The sequence below is a fragment of the Elephas maximus genome, chromosome 13, assembly GCF_024166365.1.
Source record: "Elephas maximus indicus isolate mEleMax1 chromosome 13, mEleMax1 primary haplotype, whole genome shotgun sequence".
Taxonomy (NCBI): Eukaryota; Metazoa; Chordata; class Mammalia; order Proboscidea; family Elephantidae; genus Elephas; species Elephas maximus.
The window spans coordinates 39,479,534-39,498,058 of record NC_064831.1 but is presented as its reverse complement, the minus strand read 5'-3'; the positions used below and the strand labels follow the sequence as shown (position 1 = coordinate 39,498,058).

Here is an 18,525-nt window from a genome sequence, read left to right as displayed (position 1 = left end):
TGTTTTTCATATTTTAATTTTAAAATAATTTTATTTTCACTACAAAAAGAATGTTTAAAAGATAAATAAGGAAAATCCACCATCTTAACATATATTCCACTGTCTTAAAACAACCACTGTCAGCATTTTGGTACATTTCAGTCTTTTAGCTATATTTAAAAAAAAAAGTTTCAATTACAGTATACCTACGCAGTATTTTAGGTTGCTTACTTCACTTAATATTACTTCATGACAATTGTTATGTGATTACATGATACATCTTTAAAACTATTATTATTATTTTTTTTTTAATGGCTGCAGAATAATATACCATTCTGTGGCCATACTATAATTTACCTAAACTTTTCCTTTCTAATTATCATAAGTAACATTGTGGTAAATGTTTCTGTGCATGGAACTTCCTTCGTATTTTGGATTATTTTAATAAAATGGATTTCTAGAAATTAAATTTTCTTGTTTACCACATTGTTGTTGTTAGCTAGTAAAGAGGCACCCTACATACAACAGGATTGGTCCATTGTGATCCATAGGGTTTTGTTTTTTTTTTAAATATAATTTATTTTTGTTGTTATTGAGAATCTACATAGCAGAACATATACCAATTCGACAATTTCTACATGTACAGTTCGTGACATTGATTACATTCTTTGAGTTGTGCAACCATTCCTATTCTCTTTTTCCAAGTTGTTCCTCCCCCATTAACATAAACTCGCTGTCCCCTAAGTTTCCTTTCTAATCTTTCCAGTTACTGTTGTCAATTTGATCCCATATAGATAGATCTTAAAATAGCACAATGCTCAAGGCAGAAATCTTTACTAGTTAAGCTAAAGTATTGTTTGGTTTTAAGAAGACTTCATGGATATTTTTGGCTTAAGGTTTAAAGATTATCTCAGAGCAATAGTTTCAGAGGTTCATCCAGCCTCCATGGCTCCAGCAAGATTGGATTCCTTAAGAATTCGAAATTTCATTCTGGAGAAACTGGATGGTGTCTGTCGACCACTACTGAACAGTTTGATCAGCGATTCTACAGAAGAATTCTGATCAGAAGGGGGGAAAGGTGGAAAAGAATTTCCATTGGGTTTTCACTGGCTAATTTTTGGAAGTAGATCACCAGGCATTTCTTCCTTGTCTGTCTGAGTTTGGAAGCTCCACTGAAACCAGTTCAGGGTCACAGCAACATGCAAGTCTCCACTGCACTTGAGTCTCATTGGCCAGAAATGAAACCTGGCTTTCCTACATGGAAGGTGAGAAGTCTACCACTGAACCACCACTGCCCTCATTTAATGCGTATGAACAGTTTAATCATATTCAGTGACAATACGTGTTTCACCCCAAAGTAGAGATTTTTCCAAGTGAATTCATTTTAGGACATCCAGGGGTAGAAGTGAATTGGGGCAGTACAGTTATAAATATAGAGAAATAAATACATTTTCTGAATGATATTTTCTATTGATAAATAGGTCTAGCTATAGAATTACAAAAAAAAAAAATTGTTGTATCTTCTGGAGCTGCCTTAGCTCCTTTCCAGCACTTTCAGTCTGTATAAGGTAGAGTTGGGATGATACCACCATCACTCCTTCTTACTCTCTTTTTAGGTTATGTGACATAGAGAGCACTGTGCCTGGTACTTGGTGAGTGACTAATTAGACTCGGTTAAAAGAGTAAATAAAAGAGCATATATAGGCTTTGAACCTAGTCAGAAGGGGGTTCAAATCCTGTTTCTGCCACTTATTAGCTGTGGAACTTGTTAAACAACTTTTATTGTGAGCTCTGGATAAAATCCAGAAGTCAGTGCCAAGTTCTTTTGTAGTTTTCTTCTGTGGAACCTTATATTAAATTCCTAAGTGGAAATAGTAATGCCTGAAACATATCTCAACATGAAATCTAAAGGCTACAGTGTGATATACTCAGGGATTCTTTAAGGTAGGCAACTGCTCCTTCTCCAGAATGATGTTTTAAAAATCAGCTTTTATTTTGTTTTGTTGTTGCCAGCTCTCACAATCGCTGACCCCTTAAATGCCAACTCACTGAATGACCTCATCTACTGAGAGGGGCGGCAGGAATTGTGGAATGGACACCATACTGCACTTGGCTTTTGATAAGATGAATTACCTTGGCTCAGCAAATAACTGCTGACCCGTGGCACTTCTTTCTTTCTAATATTTCTCTAGTGTCAGCATTTTCAGGTACCTAACAGGGGAAGCAAACAGGCAACATCTTAGACCCAACTGCATTTCAATAAGGTGAGTATTTTAAAAGGTGTGTGTTATAGGGAGCAAGCAAAAGAAACCACAAATGACAAGTTATTTTTGGCTTCCAAGGTTACTATTAATGGGTCAATGAACTAAATTTCTGAAGGTTGGTTCATCTATCAAGAAGAAGAACCTCAAAGCGAAGAAATATTATAGGCATATTTTGACTTTCAACCAGGAAAACTCATTTTGTGAGAAAAATAATTTCAGGAACATATAGGGGGGTGGTTTTCAGTCACTAGAAAAGGACATTATGTTTGGTAAAGCAGAGGGTCAACAAAAATGAGGTGAACTGGCAAAATAGCCACAATGGACTCAAACATACCAACAATCATGAAGATGGCACAGGACTGGGCAACATTTCCTTCTGCTATGCATAAGGTCATAATGAGTCAGAGCCTCCTTGATGGCAACTAACAGCGATAACGGCATAGGAGAACGGAGTCTGTGGAGTGGGGAAGGCAGAAAGAGCGCATGCTTCAGTAGTTCCACACAGTCAAGTTCCACTCTACGGGTTAGTTGGTAGGCTGCTTGCCCAATTGTCCCACACACAGTTCCGGAGATGAAAGTTGCGAATGAAGGTGCGTTCAGAAGCTTGGGCAGAGCACGAGAATGATACTTATAGCATCAGACGCCATCTCTTTTGGAAGTAAAAGGGGTACGTTTGTCCTTCAGCCTAAGAATCCTTTTTGCTCTAGTAGAACAGGGGGCCCAATTAGTCTTCTGTCCTGTCCTCTTCCCCTAAGGAAGAAACACAAGGCCCATGAGAATCACCCTCTCTCCCATGAGACTCACCCCCAACTTCCACTCCTTTTACCTCGCTTTTGTTAGTACAGGATGAAAGAAGTTTGTAGGACGGTGTATAATGTTATATATCTCCTACTGGTTCCATTTCTCTGGAGAATACACGCATACAAAGAGATATATTTCAAGGAATCGGCTTAAGTGAGTGTGGGAACTAGCAAGTCTGAAATCTGTAGGGCAGGTTCAGCAGGCTGGAAACTCTTGGGCAGAAGCTGATCTGCAAAATTTCTTCTTTCTCAAGAAAACCTCTGTTCTGTTCTTAAAACTTTACAATTGATTGGATGAGGCCAGCCCAGATTATGAAAATAATCTGCTTTATTTAAACTTAATTGGTCGTGATGTTAACCACATCTACAAAATACCTTTATAGCAACACCTAGGTAAGTGTTTAGTTGAATAACTGGGTACTATTGCCTAGCCACAATGACACATAAAACGAGCCATCAGAGATGGTTTTAGGAATATATACACATTTTTAATTGAGCTATGAGATGGTACACAAAGTGGGCTAACACCTATAGTAGGGTGAAATTTGTTTACCTTTCTTCTACCTTCTTTCTTCACTCATCTTCTCCTGAGCCCTCTTCATCAGGACTTCTCTCACTTCTGGGCATACAATAACTTTATGCCACTCCAATGATCTACAAATGTCCTCCCATGAGGCTACTTTTTCTCCCATGTCACGCATCAATCCATTGGCAAGCCTTGTCGACTCTCCCTTCAAAACACAGCAGTGGACTCATCTCCTTTCCACTATTATCCCCTGGTACATGCCACCACCTCATCTCTTTAAAAACCTCTTCGCCAGCTAGCTGGTTTCATTCTATCCTCTTCCAATCCATTCACCACAGAGCAGCCTAAGACGTCAATTTAAAATTAAGTATGATGTGTCACTCCACTGTTTAAAGTCCCCCATAATGTTTGGTCAATAAAATTCAAACTCTTTATCGTGCCTACAGGGAGGCAGTGGTGGTTCAGTAGTAGACTTGCCTTCTACCTGGGAGACCTGGATTCTATACCCAGCCAATGTACTTCATGTACAGACACGACCTGTCCATCTGCAGAGGCTTGTGTGTTGCTGTGATGCTGAACAGGTTTCAGCAGAGTTTCCAGACTAAGACAGAGTAGGAAAAAAAGCACTGGCCAATTACTTCCAAAAATCAGACAGCGAAAACCCTATGGATCACAATGGTCTGATCCACAATCAGTCATGGGGATGGGGCAGGACAGAGCAGCATTTGTTCTGGCATACATGGAGCCAACATGAGTTAAGGGCCAACTAACAACAACAACCACGGCCTGCAGAGCCCAAGGTGATCTATCCTGTCTACTTCTCCATATTTCCTCAGCCTCTCCTTAACTCCACTGTTCACCCACTCTGCTCAAGGCACCCTGACTTCCTTGCTGTTTCTCAAAGATGCCAAGCTTGTTCCTTCTTTGGAGCCCTGGTGCTAAACATTTCCTCTGCCTCTGTCTTAGTTATCTAGTACTGCTATACCAGTACTTTCACAAAAAGAAATTTATTCTCTCATTATTCAGGATGCCAGCTCCAGGGGAAGGCTTTCTCTCTCTGTCAGCTCTGGGGGAAGATCCTTGTATCAATCTTCCCCTGGTCAAGGAACTTCTCAGCACAAAGGCCCCGGGTCCAAAGGATACACTCTACTCCTGGCTCTTCTTGCTTGGTGATAATCAGGTGCCTCTCCTCTTTGCTCACTTCTCTCTTTCATGTCTCAAAAGAGTGACTCGAGATACAACATAATCCTATAGATTGAGTCTTGCTTCATTAACATAACTGCCTCTAATCCTGCCTTATTAACATCATAGAGGTTAATATTTACAACACACAGGGTAATTACATCAGATCACAAAACGGAGGACAACCACACAATACCGGAAATCATGGCCTAGCCAAGTTGACACACATTTTGGGGGAACACAATTTGATCCATAACAGCCTCCAAGGCTCTTTCCTCAATTCTTTATATGACTGGCTCAGGTCTCAACTCAAATATCACCCAATCACAGAGGCCTTCCTAGGCCATCTAATTTAAAGTAGCCTGTGTACCACCAAGATCAGCCCAGTCACTGGTGTCTCATTCTGCTTTGTTTACTTCCCAGTACTTATCATTCTCTGATGCTATATTTTCATGTACATTTTTAATTCATTGATTGCCTGTCTGCCCATAGGTTCCTTGGGCAGTTCCTTGAAAGCAGGAACTTTCTCTGTCTTGCTCACTACTAGATTCCCAACACATTGAACCCGCACTATAGTAGGTACCAAAGTAAACATTTATTTTTACTTACTAAACACTTAAATAATAAGTTATTGAATTTACTGGCTAAATAATGAACAAATGTACAAACAAGGCAGAATATCTGGAATGGAGACACAGGAAATGAAAACATCTGATTCACATATTCACGTCCCAAAGTTCTTGCTTCCTTTGTTCCCCATCGAAACTCTTGTTTTCTCAAATTTTGTTTTTAATCTCACTCCCTTTTTAAAATGAAATAAAATTAATTTGTGCTAAAATGTAATTGACTGATATCTCCTCTTGGCATCCACCAGAGAAAGTTACAAATTGAAACAGTTAAACTTATTTCGTCAAAAGTATATTTAATTATCGAAGAATTTCAAGTGGTGTGACTAACTGAAGGATTTCATCTGCTTCACCCAACTAGGTCTTCCTAAATTATGGGAATTTGGATTTCTTCAAAGCATCTTCATGCCCCTACAAATATTGAATACACACGTTCACTGACTTTCTTGGATCCAAATCAGTTTCTTCAGGCTACTCCTTAGTGGAGTATTTCCCAGACTTCAGAGTTAAAAAAATGACCTTAAATGATGGTAAACTTCCAGATCCCAGCCCCCCATTCCCAAAGATGCTGAATCCGTACATTTAGGTATAGCTAGGAATCTGCATGTTTTACAAACATCCACCCTAGTTGACTCGGCCTATGTGAAACATTGTTCTAGGGTAAGACACAGATGCTGCTTGAGACCCAACCAAAGGAATACTGTCTCCAGTCCCAGTTCTGCTGAGAGCTTCCCTGGGAACTGAAGTGGGATTAAGGAAAGAGCTGTCAGCTACTCCTTCCTCCAGATACGTCAGGGATGCTGGGAAATGTATGAGAAGGTTAGGCTTGAAGCTGAGAGACAATAGGTAGATAGCAGATAGATATTTTAATATTTCTTCCAACAGCAGTGGTCTACCTCATTTAAGCATAGGTGATAGCCTAAATAATGGATGCTGCTTGCCTCTTTCACTTTTAGGCAATATTTGTGGCAAAAGCAAGGCCTATGGGATGGCTGCTAACTAAAAGGTCAACAGTTCGAATCTACCAGCTGTTCGCTGGAAACCCTACGGGGCAGTTCTACTCTGTCCCATACGGTTGCTATGAGTCGAAATCAACTCGACGACAATGGGTTTGATTTTGGTTTTTGTGGTGTAGGTCTAGTTTAGCCACCAGTGCACTCTTTACTGCCTAAATCTCATTTCCACACTCTGTCCCTGCACCCCCATCCGTCCCGTCCATCCCTGCAGGTTGCATTGTAGCACTTGAATGTGCAAATATCTGACTTGGTAGACTCTTGACCTCTATGTCTGAGTGGCGTGCAAACCGTTTTGAGGACATGGACTGTGACTTATTTACTCTTCTATCCCCAGTGCCCAACACAATGCCAGGCATAAAATATATGCTCAAAAATTCCAATATCTTCGTAGTCTGACAGGAAGATAATGAAGGAACTTTCACTTTCTGCCAAGGTAAAACATCTGGGAAGGCTTCTGATGCAATAGCTCATGTCAGAGGAGAAGTAGTCATCACAACACATTTCATGCTATAAATCACTAGGAAGAAGCTGGCCTTCTTCTTGCTCTTTCTAAATTACAGAATTTGGGTTTAATCCTGAATAATCTCAATATGTGGAAAAGCTGTATTTATTCAAACTTTCAAATGTGAAGGGACTTGCCGTGGACAAAATGTAAACAGACATTATTTTCAATTATATTCATGAAGAATTCAGAGACAAACTTGTAAATTCCCATTTGGTTTAAATGATGCCAGTGCCTCCTACTTAAGTCAAAAATGTAGAATTCTGAGACACAGGACTTTAGGAATAAAGACATGTATTTTGCCAACATTTCCCCCAAGTTGGTATTTGAGGAAAGAAAATCGACTCTACTTTTGGGAAATGGGATTTTTTTTTGTTTAGTAAAAGAGTTGCCTAAGAAAAGTTATGTAATTCCCAACATGTCCATTTTTAGCTGGGGAGGAAAATCTGATGGAAAAGAACTCAGATTCTGTGATGAAAAGGTGATAGGACAGGGTTAGAGTGTTCCCTAGGTAACAAAAGGGCTCCCAGGAAACACAGCTGCTCAAGTCAGCATGTGTTCAGGGGACAGTGAGAAAATAACTATTCTTACTAAAAAAAAAAAAAAGGCTCATCCTTTCTCAAATGCCAAGAAACAGTCAAATGTTTGAGCCAATTCCAGCTCCTTTGGGTCAGTCCTCTCCCACCTCTTGTGAATGTTCTTTTAGCAGTAAAAAAAAAAAGTGGGATAGGAGATGAGCCCTCCAGGAAGAAAAGGGAGTGAACATACCAACAGTTCCTTGGTTAGGTGTGGTTTATGCACTGATTCTCAAATACATAGAAAAAGGTAAACTTAAAGATCAAGAACATAGACAGCACTGTATCTTATTTCTCCCGACTGCATTTGATATATCTTTTTCAATGACATTTTATTGCTGTTTCTTAGAAGAAATATAAAATATAAAATTATCTTGATCTTCATAAATAGACTACTGTATTTTCACGCAAATACTTGCTGTCTGTTTACCATCCGCTCCCTCAGCCCGTGAAGTATTTTCAAAAGCATCTTATGCTAATTGTTTTTCTTTTTTTATATCAACATATAAGAAAAATTGTCATAGCAGCTCATATGGAAATACCTCCCAGGGGAGGAAGTGATTGGCAAACAAACATAGAAGGCACTTGTTATTTCAGTAAAAAATACAGTATTCATGATGAATATTCAAGATGAATATTCTAGAACAGGTCCCAGTTTTCATCTTTCACATTAATGAAGAAAATACTTTTATTCTTCTTCCAACCTTCAAGCATAAAACTTGAATCTACAGGATCCCCAGGCATGAAAGTTTTGAGCTTCAATCACCAAAACAAAGTTAGACAAAGTGTATTTTATTAAGTGATATGTAATTATTACATGCATGTGTGTTTTTATTAATTAACAGTGATGCAATACTGGGAACATTTCTCAGTAAGTTACCAATTACAATAAAGAATATTTTTTAAAAGTGGAAAAATGATGAATTTTCACAAATCATGCAAAGTCTTCTGGATATGTGGACAGTAGAGAGTACTGAATAAAAATGGAAGCTTTTATATTAGAAAGTGAGATTCTATCCTGGAGGGACATTAGAGGGGTGAAATTCCATGCTTAGACAAGTTATCTTAGAACCTCAGGATGCCTGAAGTAGACAGGATCAGACCATACTTAGAGGGAATTGGTGGCCATGTACCTGATGTGATGATCTAAAGGACACTGAAGGACTGTCACCACAGACTGTCAAAATACCTGGAGTTCCACCTTCAAAGTCATGCTATGGCCTCCAGAAAAGCCATATTAATCTACAAGTATTTTACCTGAAAGAAGTGTCGCATTAGCTCATTAATTTCACACTTGGCATGAGTTATGGATTCAATTGTGTCCCCCCTCAAAATATGTATTGAAATCTTGGCCCCTGTACCTATGGACGTGACTCTGTTTGGAAATAGTGTTGTTATTGTTGTTATGTTAGTGAGGTCATACCAAAGTATGGCGGGATCTAAACCTAGAGCAGAATAGACACAAAGACCCACACGTACAGGGGGAAGACAACACCATGTGAGACCCTGTCTATAAGCAAAGGAACAGTAAGGATTGCCAGCAGACACCAGAAACTAGAAGAGGCCCACAAAAGTAATCAACACAGCCAAAACCTTGATATGGACTTTTAGTCTCCAGAACTGTGAGAAAATAAATTTTTGTTCATTAAATCCTTCCACTTATGTTAATTTTTGTTACAGCAGCATTAGGTAACTAAGACAGCATGGACAAGATAAGCAAATCATACTGGAACCTGGAGAAATGGCTTAGTGGGAGAGGGACTTTGAAGATGAGAAAGGGAGCTGCAACGGTCCTGAGACAGGTGAGAGGACACTGAACTGGGGCAGGTAGAAGTTAGAGAAGAACAAGGACAGAGTCTGTGGGTGCTGGTCCACTCTGAATCACTTGATGGTAAATTCTGCCAAGGGAGGGTGGAAGGTCTTAGATTCTGGAAACTGGGAAGATTGCTCACCATCTGGGTGAGGCTTAAAGAAAATTCCACTTTAGGGAGCAGAGATGTTGCTCTTGGTGAGAAGGTCATCTTTAGGGGAAACATTTCCATTGTCTCTGTTAACAAGCGCAAGAGCAGTGTTTCCAAAAGAGTTGAACGTAAGCCACTGTGGAAACAGATGGATATTTTTATTTTAATAGCTTTATGTATTTTATATCTATTAGAAAAATGTAAGTAGCACATCAACCTATGATTCCATGAATATTATTACTTAAAAAGAAGCTAATGTAAAAGGAAATGGAATCAAGGTTGGATGGGAAGCATAGGGGGCAGTGAGATTAAGATAATGTCACTGAATTGTACATGCAGAAATTGTTGAAATGGTTTACCTTTGGCTGTGTATACTTTCACCAAGATTTTAAAAAAAAGAAAAACAAAGAAAGAAAATGAGTCAATTTAAAGAAAAATATTAAGTAGATAAGGAAAAAATTAAGACGCTATATTAATGACTGACCACTCCTCATCTGTCAGTTTGTTGTACTATGGTGGCTTGCATGTTGCTGTGATGATAGTAGCTATGCCACCAGTATTTCAAATATCAGCAGGGTCACCCATGGTGGATAGTTTTCAGCAGCGCTCCAGACTAAGAGACTAGGAAGAAAGGCCTGGTGATTTACAACAGAAAATTATCCAATAAAAACCCTATGGATCACAACAGAATATTGTCCAATATAGTGGTGGAAGATGAACCCCCAAGGTTGGAAGGCACTACATAGTGACCACAACAATGGACTCAAACATGCCAATGATCATGAAGATGGAGCAATGTTTTGTTCTGTTGTACATAGGTTACCATGAGTCAGAGCCAACTTGATGGCACCTGGCAATTAATGACTGAAGCATGGAAAACACTATTTTAGAGATATTTAGAAATAAGCGTACCACTAAACCAATTGCCACCGGGTGGATTCCGACTCATAGCAACCCAATTACACAGAGTAGAGCTGCCCCATAGGGTTTCCAAGGAGTGGCTGGTGGATTCAAACTGCCAACCCTTTGGTTAGCAGCCAAGTTCTTACCTAGCTGCAACACCAAAATTCCAGAGGTGTCTGGGTGGTGCAAACGGTTTGTACTCAACTACTACCCTAAAGGTTGGCAGTTCAATCCCACCCGGCCGTGCTGTGGAGAAGCCTAGAGATCTGCTTCTATAAAAGATTACAGCCAAGAAAATCCTATGGAGCAATTCAGCTCCATAACATGGGGATTGCCATGAGTTGGAGCTGACTCACGACAGGTGCTTTTTTTTTTTTTTTTTTTTAAGTCTGGGAGTATATACCTAAGAGTTAACAAATGGAGTCATTTATCTTAAAGGCAAGATGACTGGGAAGAAAATGGAAGTGGGTCTCCAAATGATAGCACTCTGATTTCCACACGTTTTTTGGAAAGTAATCAGTAAGCAGGACTTCTGAGGAAGTATTGCAGGGTCATTAAGCAGAATGCAGTCTTTGGGGTCTGGGTATGAATTTTAACCCCACCAATTAGTGTGTGACCTTGGCTAGGGCACTGCATCTCTCTGAGACTCAGTTCATGCACGTCTAAAATGAAAATCATATCTCCTTCTACGGATGATTGTAAGGGTTAAATGAGATGATGAATGTAAGGCGCTTAGTAGCGTTCCTGAGAAGTAGTACGATCTCAAATATGGCTGTTTTCATATTCTTATTATCCTTTTCTTCTTGAGTCTTTTTCCAATCTTTTTTCCTAAGTACTTTTAATTGACCTTTATCACGTCTCTACAGACATTACACTTAAAACTGTATACTTTGGTTTTAAGTGTCATCGTATTAGCGTAAAAGATCCAAGAAAAGTGCTGGTTACTTCCAAAGGAATCCCTGATTGCCTCCCTGGGTAATGCAACCTTGCCCATTCTTTGCTTTTGATGTACTTTTAAACATTTTGGTTCTGTTCTTAGAGGATCCCCATCATCTACCTCCTTCTCTTGCCAAAATTCCAGGAAGGTTTCAAGATGATCCTTCACCATTTGATCCTTTCAGAACAGCAAATCGACCTCGCAACTATGTGACACATTCTTTAACTTGTGGGTCATCTGCCTCTTTTGGAAAGACATTTGAAATGGAATATTCTGTTTCTTTATCTAGACACAGTGTGTAGGTTGCCAGGCCCACCTAATACCAGGAGAGTTTCAAAAGGAAACATTCCTGAAACAACACTTTCTAGTGTCAAATTGACTAGCCTTAGCATTCCAAAGCTAAATCATAACACTCATTGTCTAACGTCTTAGGCCAACCTAAGAACAGTAGCCTAAGACACCAGAGAAGCCAGACAAGGCTATTTATGCTATTTCAAAACAATCTTCTAAAATTTTTTCAGTGTTTTCATAATACATTTTCTGTAGTAAAGACATACCTCATCCATCATTATGATGGTGCTGCTGCTGGTCAGCAGTCACCAGTTTGGTCAGCATTTAGAGCTTCACCCTGAATGGGTTCACATTGTCCCAAAAGATCAAATCAACATGCCTATGTGATCACGTCATTAGCAATAGCAAGTGACTTAAGAATAATGAAGAAAATTTCTCTGTCTTTATATAAGTATATGAGTGTGTGTATGTCTATTTCAAGGAGCTGTGCTGGCGCAGTGGTTAAGCGCTTCGCTGTTAACCAAGAGGTCAGTGATTTGAACCCACTGGGAGAAAAGATCTGACAATCTGCTTCCGTAAAGATTACAGCCTAGGAAACCCAATGGGGCAGTTCTACTCTATTCTGTAGGGTAGCTAGCAGTTGGAATCGACTGGATGGCACATAACAGCATGTATATTGCATTGTGTGTCTGTGTGTGTGCATATAATCATTGATTGCAACATTAGTATCAGTACATTGTCATCCAGGACCCACCTGGATAATTATTATTGGTGTCTTTGAGATGATTAACCATGTGTTCAAGTTCAGGAATCATCGTTGTGATGTATGACTTGTGATAGGTGTGCTAATATTTGCTTTAAGTTTTAAGAATTTTTCATCAAAATAGCTGTGTTAAGTAAAAAGGCAAGGATAGCCTTAATGTTCTTTGTGTGTGTGTCAATTTTATTGAGGTATTTACTTACAATAAAATGCAATAGTTTTAAGTGTACACAGTATGATGAGTTTTGGCAATGTAGAGTCATGTAACCAGCACGACAATCATGATAGAATATTTCCATCATTCCAAAAAGTCCTTTGTACCCACTCATAGTCAATCAATCCCATACCCTGAACCCTACCACCTGAGAACCACTGACCTGCTTTTCTATCACTGTCGTTTTGTCTTTTCTAGAATTTCATGTAAATGGAGTCAGGCAGTATGCAGTCATTTGTGTCCGGCTCCTATATTTATTTTTTATTACTGCTGTAACAAATTACTACAAATTTAGCAGCTTAGAACAACACAAATTTATGTCACAGTTCTGTAGGTCTGAAGTCCAAGTCCTGTGTGGCTCAACTGGGTCCTCTGCTTAGAGTCCCACAAGGCCAAAATCACTAGCAGGACTAGGTTACTTACTGGAGGCTCCAGGGAATAACCTGCTTTTAAACACAATCTGATTGTTGGCAGAATTCAGTTCCTCGCAGTTGTAGGATCCAGGACCTTGTTTCCTTGTGGCTGTTATCAGAGACCATCCTTAGTTTCTAGAGGCCTCTCTCCAACCCTTGCACATGTCCCTCCATATCTCACCCCCAGTGGCAGTACATCAAATCCTTCTCACTCTTGAAACTTCTTGGATTTCTGCTGCTGCTGCTGCATCTTCCTGACTCCAACCAGAGAAAGTTCTCTGCTCTTAAGGGGTCACGTGAGTAGACTGAACCTACCTGGATAATCCAGGGAAATCTCTTTAGGTTAAAGTCCTTAACCTTAACCATATCTGCAAAGTCCCTTTTGCCTTCAATGTGTACATATCCATAAGTTCCAGGGATTAGAGTGTGGACATCTTTGGGGGAGAAGGGTGGGTCTCCCCGGACAGCGAACTCTCTTCAACTCAGCGAGACCACTGGGCTCTGCTTGGGTTCCCTTTCCCTGTGCCACAACCTGGCATCACTCACCAGTGAGATGGGACGTGAACAGGGCTCCACTCATTTATTTCCCTGCTGTCAAGAGCCACTGTCCTGCTCTGCCCGTTGTCCAGTATTTGAAACTGTTGTTTCATCTATTTTGCACACTTTTATATCTGTTTAAGGTAGAGAATAAATCTGTAATATCCCATTACATTTAGAAGCTGAAGTTTTTAATGTTGTTGAGACCACTGTTGAGGAAAGTCATTTGTCTTATGCCCTTAGGATGTGAACAATAATTGACTAGGAAAATATTTAAACTTATCATACATTGGGTGAATTCTAGCTTGGTGAAAACTTACGTTCAATATGACTGAGGAAAAAGATAAGATTATATGATCACAAAACAAAAACTGACTATGTCTTAAGAACTGGAAATTTTTGTCTTAAATACAGTGGACATTTTTATATCACTATTTTTTTCCTCATTTTATTCTCCACCACAGTCACTAAATTCCCATAAGGTGGATAGCATTTCCTGCATTTGAACTCCTGCTTGCCTCAAAAATATGCCTGTGCTACTGGAAGACGTTTTAGAGGGCAGGTGTTCAGCTCTTCATTTGCAAATGCTAGCATGGTTTCTTACAGGAATCCTACGGGTAGTTTCCCTACCTTGGTTATTGTGGTTATTGTTAGTTGCCATCGAGTGATTCTGTTCCAACTCACGGTGACCCCATGTGTGCAGAATAAAAGTGCTCCATAGTGTTTTCAAGGCTATGACCTTTCAAAAACAGATCACCAGGCCTGTCTCTCCAGGACCCTCTGGGTGAGTTCAAACTGCTAACCTTTCAGCTACTAGACAAGCATTTAAGCATTTGCACCACCCACAGACTCCTGTCTATGGTTGTTATTTTTAGGCGCCATAGAGTTGATTCATGCTAGTAGGGACCACATGTGACAGCCCTATAGGGTTCCCTGGGATGTAATCTTTGTAGGTCACCAGATCTTTCTCCTGCAAAATGGCTGGGTGGGTTGGCGCCACCAACCTTTCTGTTAGCAGCTGAGCACTTAACTGTTTGTACCACCAGTCTCCTCTAGCTATGGTTACCAACCAAAACTAAACTTGCTGCCATTGAGTCAATTCTGACTCATAGTGACCTTATAGCACAGAGTAGAACTGCCCCATAGGGTTTCCAAGGAGCGGCTGGTGGATTCGAACTGCTGACCTTTTGGTTAGCAGCCAAGTTTCAACCACTGCACCACTAGGGCTCCTGTCTATGGTTAAACAAAACCCATTGCTGTCAAGTCGATTCTGAATCATAGCGACCCTATGGTTAAAAAAAAATTTTTTTTAGTACCTAATAAATGTTTAACACCTCAAGGCTTATCATCCTGAAATTGATACTGAAAAGAGCTGTAAAAAAAAAAATCTCCTTTTGCACAAAAGCATTATTTGTTTATTTGAGATGAATGTACGTGCTTATTGTTTACTACATGGTAAACTTCTTTAAGGAAAGGAGTGTGTCTTACTGGCATACCTTGGAGATATTGCAGGTTTGGTTCCAGACCAACACAATAAAACAAATATTACAATAAAGCAAGTAACACAAATGTTTTTTGTTTCCCAGTGCATATAAAATTATGTTTATACTATACGGTAGTCTGTTAGGAAACCCTGATGGCATAGTGGTTAAGAGTTCAGCTGCTAACCAAAAGGTCGGCAGTTCGAATCTACCAGGTGCTCCTTGGAAACCCTATGGAGCAGCCCTACTCTGTCCTATAGGGTCGCTACGAGTCAGAATCGACTCAACGGCAATGGCTTTGGTTTTTGGTATAGTCTATTAAGTGTGCAAGAGCATTATATCTAAAAAAAAATTGTACATACCTTAATATAAAAATCAGTTATTGTTTAAAAAATGCTAACCATTATCTGAGCCTTCAGTGAGTACATAATCTTTCAGCTGGTGGAGGGCCTTGCCTTGATGTGGACGGCTGCAGACTGACAGATCAGGGTGGTGGTTGCTGAAGGTTGGGGTGGCTGTGGTAATTTCTTAAATTTACCTTAAAGATAAGACTTGCTTCTGAAGTATGTATTTTCATGGTATTGTATTAATTTAACCCACTGAGCTAAATTACGTTTCGTAATCACGAGTCTTTCTTACACATTTTGCGAATCTGCATTTCACAACTAAATTTTTATGAAGGAAGAAGTAGTAAATATTTTGACAACATTTTAAAATGTTTGCTGAACTTGGCTTATTAGCAGCTTGCCATTGCTATGTACCCTGTGTCCTTTTAACCAAGTCCAAATTTCAAAGAAAACAGCAGATGTTCAGTTAATTATTTTTCCGTGTGTGTGTGTGTGTGTGTGTGTGTGTAGTGTGGCTGTTTTCCAAAGACATCAAACATAGGCATTGCTTACTGACAATCATCTTTTTTTGTTCCAGTCTAATCAACTGGCGAAACAAATGGATCTCACATGCAGCACTCGGATACCCATTGTTTCATCACTATTTGTTCAAAAAACTATCCTTTCTCCACTGAAGTACCTTTATATTTTGTCAGGAATCAATATATATACTCCTATTCCTCACTTATCAGCTATCTCATTATGCATTTACGACAGTTGTAAAAAACCTACTATCTACTTTGCACATTAACAACTATCCACCCAAACGCCCTTGCCTCGAGCATAGGCACTGGGAGCAGGGCATGGGCGGCTCTGGCCTCTGTCCCCTGGCTGAGGCCCCCACGAACTACCCAGCCTGTGCCCTGCTCCACTTCCGCACCAAGCGCACCGCAGAGCCCCGAGCTGGGACACCGGGCGGCTGAGGATACCCAGCGAGCAGCCTGCAGCATGGATTCCGATTCTGGCCAGCAGAGCGAGGGCAAGCCTGTGACCACCACAGGTGCAGAAGGGCTGCCCGGCTGCCCAACTGGGAGGGCTGGGAATGGGGAGGAGGGGAGATCAGGGCAGGAAATTGAGAGTTTTTTGCACAATGCCGATTTTCAGCTAATGACCTGGCCTTCAGAACCGAACCAGATCAATAAATGAGGAGTATATATACACATACGCATATTGTTGTTAGGTGCCATTGAGTCAGTTCTGACTTATAGCAACCCTAGGTACAACAGAATGAAACACTACCCAGTCCTGAGCCAACCAAAGCCCATTGTTGCAGCCATTGTACTAATCCATCTCGTTGAGGATCTTCCTCTCTTTCATTGGCTCTCACTCTACCGAGCATAATATCCCTAGGGATTGATCCCTCCTGATACCATGTCCAAAGTAGGTGAGAAGTCTCATCATTCTTGCTTCTAAGGAGCATTCTGGCTGTACTTTTTCCAAGACAGATTTGTTCGTTCTTCTGGCAGTCCATGGTATATTCAATATTCCTTGCCAATACCATAATTCAAAGGCATCAATTCTTTGGTCGTCCATGTTGTTGTTAGATGTCATTGAGTCGGTTCTGACTCGTAGCGATATACATCTCTGGGCTCTCTACTCTGTTCCGTCCATCTATGTATCTGCCATATGGCAATTCCCCACTGTCTTACTTACTAGAGCTTTTAAAGAAGTCCTGAAGTCTCTTTTTATTAGTCCTCAACCTTGCCCTTTTTTTCAAATTAGTTCTGGCTCTTCTATGACTTATATAAATTTCAGAGTCAGTTTTTCAGTTTCTACAAAAAAGCCTGCTACTACAATGTTGATCAGGATTGCATTGAGCATATAGATAAATTTTAGAATTGATGTCTATTATGGATTGAATTGTCCCCAAAAAATACGTATCGACTTGGGTAGACCATGATTCCCAATATTGTTTGGTTGTCCTCCATTTTGTGTCCTGATGTAATTTTCCTATGTGTTGTAAATCCTAACTTCTATGATGTTAATGAGGGAGGATTAGAGGCAGTTATGTTAATGAAACGGGATACAATCTAAGAATTGGGTTGTATCTTGAGTCAATCACTTTTGAAATATAAAAGAGAAGCAAGCAGAGAGGATAGGAACCTCACTACCATCAAGCAAGAAGAGCCTTTGGGCCTGGGGTCCCTGTGCTGAGAAGCTCCTAGACCCAGGGAGAGATTGATGACAAGCACGGACTTCCCCCAGAGCCAACAAGAGAAAGGCTTCCCCTAGAGCTGAAGCCCTGAATTCAGACTTCTAGCCTCCTAAACTCTGAGAGAATAAATTTCTGTTTGTTGAAGCCATCCACTTAAGCTATTTCTGTTATAGCAGCACTAGATAACTAAGACAACATCTTAACAATACGGAGTCTTTTGACCCCTGAACATGGTGTATCTTTCCATTTATTTAGATCTTTACTTTTTTACAGCAATGTTTTATAGTTTTCAGTGTTCAGGACTTGCATATTCATTTAAATATGCATATAAAAATAAGAATATATTTTTGATGCTATTGTAAATGATATTTTAAAATTTCAATTTCTGACTGTTCATTGCTAGTCTATAGAAATAAGACTGATCTATGTATGCTGATCTATTTTTCAACCTTGCTAAACTCACTCATTAGTTCTCCATAGATGATGGTGTCTTCTCCCAATGGAAACAGTTGGCTTTTTCCTTTATAATCTGTCTTTTATTCCTTTTCATTGTCTTGTTGCACTGGTTAGAACTTCCAGTACAATGTTAAATAGAAATGATGATAGCAGATATCCTTGGCTCATTCCTGATTTAAAGGGGAAAGCATTAGTCTTCCACCATTAGAAATGATACTGGCTGTAGGTTTTCATACAATCTAGAAAGTTCACTTGCATTCCTAGTTTGCCAAGAGACTTTTTCAGAAATGGATGCTAGATTTTGTCAATTTTTTTTTCTGTGTTCATTGAGATAGCCCTATGATTTTTTTCTTTTCTCGTTTTTTAATATAGTGAATTATCTTGATTGATTTTCTAATGTTAAACTAACTTGTATTACTGGGACAACACCATTTCATCATTCTGTACTATCCTTTTCATATACTGTTGAATTTAATTTGCTAAAATTCTGTTTAGAAATGTTGTATTTAGGTTTATGAAGGATGTTAGTCTGTAGTTTTCTTGTAAGATCTGTGTCTACTT

At 39.7% G+C, this 18,525-nt stretch overlaps 1 pseudogene; it reads right to left on the bottom strand.

The window, feature by feature from the left end:
• Positions 1 to 16,200: 16,200 nt before the first annotated feature.
• The window catches only part of LOC126057331 (asparagine--tRNA ligase, cytoplasmic-like), a 47,236-nt pseudogene continuing 44,911 nt past the window's right edge, over positions 16,201 to 18,525 (bottom strand).